Source organism: Thalassophryne amazonica, chromosome 9 (genome assembly GCF_902500255.1).
Source record: "Thalassophryne amazonica chromosome 9, fThaAma1.1, whole genome shotgun sequence".
NCBI classification, from domain to species: Eukaryota; Metazoa; Chordata; class Actinopteri; order Batrachoidiformes; family Batrachoididae; genus Thalassophryne; species Thalassophryne amazonica.
In genome coordinates this window covers 77,483,781-77,489,836 of record NC_047111.1, presented here as the reverse complement: position 1 = coordinate 77,489,836, position 6,056 = coordinate 77,483,781, and the positions used below count along the sequence as shown (strand labels likewise).

General features: G+C 41.3%; 1 long non-coding RNA gene across 1 annotated transcript; it reads left to right on the top strand.

The window, feature by feature from the left end:
* The first annotated feature begins 338 nt into the window (after positions 1-338).
* Positions 339-1,506, top strand: LOC117517444. Its single transcript, XR_004562732.1, has 2 exons — positions 339-392; positions 1,319-1,506. It is a non-coding gene; the product is annotated as an uncharacterized LOC117517444 (long non-coding RNA).
* The last annotated feature ends 4,550 nt before the right edge of the window (positions 1,507-6,056 follow it).

The window sequence follows — 6,056 nt, the reverse complement described above, 5'->3', positions numbered from 1 at the left end:
GTCCTAATGATTAACCACATGGTGTCTCATTTTGTGTCCACATCAACAGAACCAAAACATGCAGCATTAAAGAAATAAGATCACACATCAATGCCTCTTGGATCAGCAAATATTCTGGTTACATTTAATTTTCTGATATTTTTTGGCTCAAGCCTGATGTCCATCTACAGCGTTACAAGATTTTGCTCAAGTGCCCCATCACAGTGCTGCCAAATGTTCTTTGTGCACTTCACAGTAAAAGTCTGTCATATCTGTGACAGTGCGTGCATATGAACATGTAGCGTGTCAACAGTCGCGATGTTTACCAAAAAAATATCCTGAAGCAATCAAGTAATTCACTAAGGCGCATGCAACAAAGACAAAGAACACAAACTTGAAACATGAACTGAAAAGTGCTCAAGGTAGGGTTGCCAACTCTCTGAAAAATAAGGGACACCTCACTGCCAGGGCCGACCGGACGACTGACCATTGCCTTCACCCTTCCCAGCGTCTATGTGAAACGATTTTTAACCATTTGACTGTTGACTTGACCCTGAATTTAGGTAGCTGCATACATGCATTTGTTCTGATATGAACATGTGGAAAACAAATTATTTAGCAATTTATTTTTAGTGCAAAATAAATTTTCACTCACAATTTCAATATGAGCATTCTGTCTTCTTTAAAATAAATCTCTGTAGTGCTGTTGCTTAACTTAAAATTGTATAAATTAACAAAAAAAAAAATAGAAAATTTGCATCATTCAAAACAATGTAACAGTGCACATTTACACATTAAGTGCAAAAAATAAAGTCTGAAAAGTAAACAATACTGTTGTCGCGCACCTTTTCCACCCAGCCATTTTCCTTTTCTCATTCTCCCCTGTATTTTTGCATTCTTTTTTTTTTTTTTTAGGAGTAGTAACAACATTACAGACATTGCTCTCCGTAGGCGTATCTGCAGTGCCAGTGTCAGTGTCTGTATCGATATCAGCCATGCTGCTTTGTTATTGTCGTCCAGCGACCGTCGTCAGCTCATGACATCGGTATCTTCTTGCGAGCAGATGTCCCTCGACCAATGAGATAAGAGTGATTCTGTATTGTCAACTCGTGTCTGTCAGCTCATTGGTGAAAAGCAGGAGAGAGGCTGGGATCAAATTTACCGTAAGTTTCCATATAAAGCGCCAGTCAATTCCATTGACATTTTACAGACTTTTTGATTCTCACAGAAATATGGGACAAACTGCGTCCCGTTTCAGGTCAATACGGAACGCACACTTTTATTTCCAAATAAGGGACGATTCCGTTTTTCAAGGGACGGTTGGCAACCCTAACTCAAGGTGAATCTGAATATTTCAAAGAGTGAAACCAGCTCAGGCAGTTTAGCAGACTAAGGGCGTTGCAACAAGTGAAAATGGTTGTGGGTGGTGAACGGTCTGAAGCTGGTGTAAAAAAAAAACAAAAACATTTAAATCTAAAATTAATAATTTACAGTCATCCAATTTGCAACCAGGCCTAACAAATCCTGACACACACAAAAAAGGGGTGGGGTTTTGTCATCCATCATAACCTCAGACAGCCACCTTTCATGTATCTGTCATGTAAAAAGACTGAACATGAAATGTAAAAATCTCTTCAAGCACTCAATAGAAGCTGAAATACTGATGAATGCAAGAAAATTTAAAGTTTGTGACTGATTTAACATTTTGTGTGATCGAGAGAAAGGTGTTAGTCATATTTTGACAAGGATAACTGACAAAAGCAGTTTTTTAAGAAAAACGTGCTCTTATTTTTATTTCCATCTCTCTTCCCTTAATGCAGTTGCGCCAATGAAAAAGAAAACTGCCTGATTAGCAAATATTTTTTGTCTGAGTTGTCTGTTTTACTAATCAATAAAGTCTTCTGCTATTTCACAATACACAGTTTGAATTTATTCAAAGCCTACAGCATTTCATGAGTTAAACTAGTCTCTCAGTTGGCCAACTTCAGCACAGCAGTGAGCTAAAATGAACTTGGTGGCACCTTGGCTGATTTCCCCAGGCACCTTTCACCTGGCTGCATTCGGTGCCGAGTATTCCCGAGCAAGAACACCACTCAATGAGAGTTGGACTCTCTCCCCCCCAGAACCTGTCAATGTTCCAGCCTCCTTGGCACAAGATGCATTGAATTTTGGAGAGTCCAAAGCAACTTCTCCAGGTGTCCACTCTGCACTCAACTCTGTAGAGCTCAGAGTAACTCTTTCCATGCTTGGTGTGAAAATTTGATGAGTTTGGCTGAGACTACACCGAGCTACACAAACAGCACGAGTCAAGCCGAGGCTGTCAGGACTCCAATCAAGCACCCGAAAATGTTTGAGGTTAGTACGAGTTTAACCAACCTTTCCCAACTTTTGTGGGCCCACACAGGGCACATGTCAAATTCCCCCCAAATCATCCACGAACCAAACTCTGAGGTGTGAGAGATGCCTTACTGGACTTCCTTAATGAAAAAGCTTAAAGTAGCTCTTGCATGTGGCTGACTCCAGCATAGTCTTCCCTAGCAGCGCTTTGGCACGGCCCATGTGCCTCTCTTCATGGATTATAGTTCAGCATTCAACACCATCCTCCCCCATGGCCTCATGAGGAAACTGTTGGCCCTCAGTCTACCTCATTCCACATCTTTGGATTAAGGACTATCAGATCGCTCACAGTCAGGATTGGGCCACATATCCACAGGTCTCACACTCAGCACCGGTTCCCCTCAAGACTGCATGCTAAGCCCACTGCTCTTCACCCTCTACACCTCTGCTCCCCTATCCACACCAGCAACACCTTCATTAAGTATGCGGATGACACCACAGCGGTAGGCTGTATCACTGGAGATGAGTCCGCCTACAGGGATGAGGTGGAACAGCTGACGGTGTGGTGTAGAGAAAATAACCTGCTCCTGAACACATCCAAAACCAAGGAGCTAATCATAGACTTCAGAAGAAACAAAACAGACATTCACCCATCATCATTGGTGGGACCTGTGTGGAAAGGTTCAGGGACTTGCGTTTCTTTGGAGTCCACATAGATGGGAAACTGAGCTGGGACAGGAACACCACACATTTAGAAGAAGGCACAGCAAAGACTCCACTTTATGAGAATCCTCAGGAAAAACAATATAAACCAGAGATTGCTTGTGTCTTTTTACCACTCTACCATGGAGAGCATCCTCACATACTGCCTCTGTGCGTGGCTTGTCAGCTGCAGGATGGCAAACAGAAAAGAGCGCCAGAGGGTTACCAAAATGGCAGAGATCACTGGGTGCCCTCTAGCCATACCGGGGGGCCTTCACGGCTCTTACTGTCTCAGGAGAGTCAACACTATCTTAAAGGACTCATCCCATCCTGTCTACTAGTCCAATCAAAATGGGCAAAAAGGTCAGAAAAAAATTAGTAAAAGCTGAAAATTGGTGTATGCTCCCCTCAGTAGCCTTGATAACGAAGTCGCTGTGTATCCTCACTGAGCTTTCAGCGTTATGACATCATAGCTTATATTTATGTGAGAAATGGCCTCATCCTTTAAACAGCCATACAATGCTTTGGAACGTTGATGTAAATGTAAATACACAAAAGCATGAGATCATAATGTCATGACCTCATTTATGATGTCATAATATATTACGTCATGTTGAATTATCTCAGTTGGTAATTATAGGGATTTTCACTGGAATGTTGAAGGACCACAAAATACTCTTAAAAGAGGACGTTATACAATCCAGAAGAGGTGTTCTATGCAATTTTTCAAACTTGGGTTCACAATAGTATTACAGTTCGAATCAGACTGTGCCTACATGAAAGGCTATTGAGGGGATTTTCGTTTTTGTGGATTTTCAGTCACACATGAAGTTACTTTCATCAAAATGATCCTCGTCAACCATCTCATAATCAAATACTTCATTTTTGAGTACCAATGAATCGAAATCTAACTCAATTTTGGTCTCTTTTCCATCAAATGTTTTTTTCATAATTGCTGCAGCCATTTCCATGGCAATGGCCATAGAACAGACCTGACTTCTTGCAACCACACAATCACTCACAACCAATTTTGCAACCACAGGAAATCTAAGTTCAGTTTTTCAGGTGCAGGTGGTTGACGGGTGAGAAGTGGTCGTAGCTTTAAAAAGGAGATACACAATGACGTCATGGCGTCTACTTGATGTTTCATTTTGAAGCAGTCTTGTCTGTCAAACAATGAAGATACATATACCACTGCAAATAATTAAATGATGAATGTGTGAAACACTAAGTAAGTAAGTAAGCTTTATTTATAAAGCTTACTTACTATTTTCAACAACCATGACATTCATGGCATCATGAGGTCATACCAGGAAAAGCTCAAGGAGGATACACAGGGACTTTTAGTATGTTGTTTAGGATGGTTAAAGGATTACTGCCAGCAATTTTCAGCTTACTAATTTTTTTCCGACCTTGGCCAAATAATGACCTAATATTAGAGCTATACTTGTTTGAGCTACTGCCATCAGGCAGACGGTATAGGGCCATCAAAGCATGTACAAATAGATTGAAAAACAGTTTCTACACAACTGCTGTTAGAGCTATGAATGCCATTGGAACCAAATAGTCAGGTCACATGGCACACTGGAAATGAAAGCAATATTTATGTGCAATATCCACTACCACTGAAATATACAGTTTTGTACATATTTTTTAAATATGTAATCTCTTTTTTGGCACTATGTTCTTATAATTTTTTAATTTGCACTCTGGACATACCTCTTTGATTTGGTTAAATTTTGTTTATTTTTCTTTTCTTCTCCAGACCTTTCAAGTCTGAGTCCAGTTTACATTTGCACTGAAAGGCTTGGACCTTACCTTTCATTGTACTTGTTACAGTGACAATAAACTGAATCTGTATCTCAGGTGGAGGTCAACAAAACTTGGGGAAAGTCCTTAAACTCATGCCAGTTTTGGGCAAGTTTAAAATTTCCTGGAGTTCAGTCAGACTCTCAGCCACCTCATGTTCAGTTCAGTACATCCACGCCGCATGTTGGTGTCCAATTTTGAAGCACAGAAAGAATTTGGTAGTTGAAGTTGCGTAGTGCCTTTCCTGTGCCGCCCCAAGCCGAGCGTGTTGTGAATCCAGAAGGGGGGGTGGGGGCTTTCACTGCATGGTGTGCCTACTCGCAGGGACTGCACCAAATATGGCAAGGCTGGAGCTGCTATGAGGCAATCAAGAGTCATACACCAAACTGTAGCTTGGCCCGTGATGGTGCAAAACTGTCAGTTGTGCAGCAGCTTAAACGATACTCAAGCAACATTCCGTTCTATGAACTAATAAATAAATAAATAAACATACACTCAACTTTCAGCAAACATTTGATGAAAATAACACGCATCCTAAATTGCCTTCACAACCCCATATGGAGACCCTGTGTAGGACACCATTCTCTATAAGAACGTTTACCAGCTCAGACGCTGTACGTAATGTCATTTATGTTCTGCGTTTACCAAGACAAGCAAGGGTAGCAGGTAACACCTAACTAAATTTCTACTCTTTATGAGGAGAGAAGGCACATCGTTTCCAGTGGCACTTCCACTGCACTGTACCCAGACATTTCTTCCCGAAGTGGCCAGATTGGATACACTTCTATAAAAGATTTTATTCAAGGATAGTCCATAACCACCCTCATCCTACATTTGCCTCTCTGACGTACGACCAACCGATGTAACTTATCACAGTTATCCCAGCCTCATCGACTCTGCCTCTGCCTTCTGTTTCAAACGTTCATCTCGGTACAGCTGTCCGAGGTGCGTCAAGTCCGATTCTGAAACGGAAAACAGGAAGATGTATTGCAATAGTTTTCATGTTAACAATGAGCCAAAAAAATAAAAAAATAAAAAATAAAAAATTCACCATGTGGCGCTTGCTTACTTTGCTGTTTTTCCTTCCAGCAGCTGCTCTGCAGATGTTCAATATAATCACTTTCAATGGTTCTCCAGTTCTCCAGTGCCGCTCCACGGTACTCCTTCTCAAAACTTTCCACTAGTATGGAACACCCATCTGTCGTGTTTCTCTGGATACCACCAGCCCC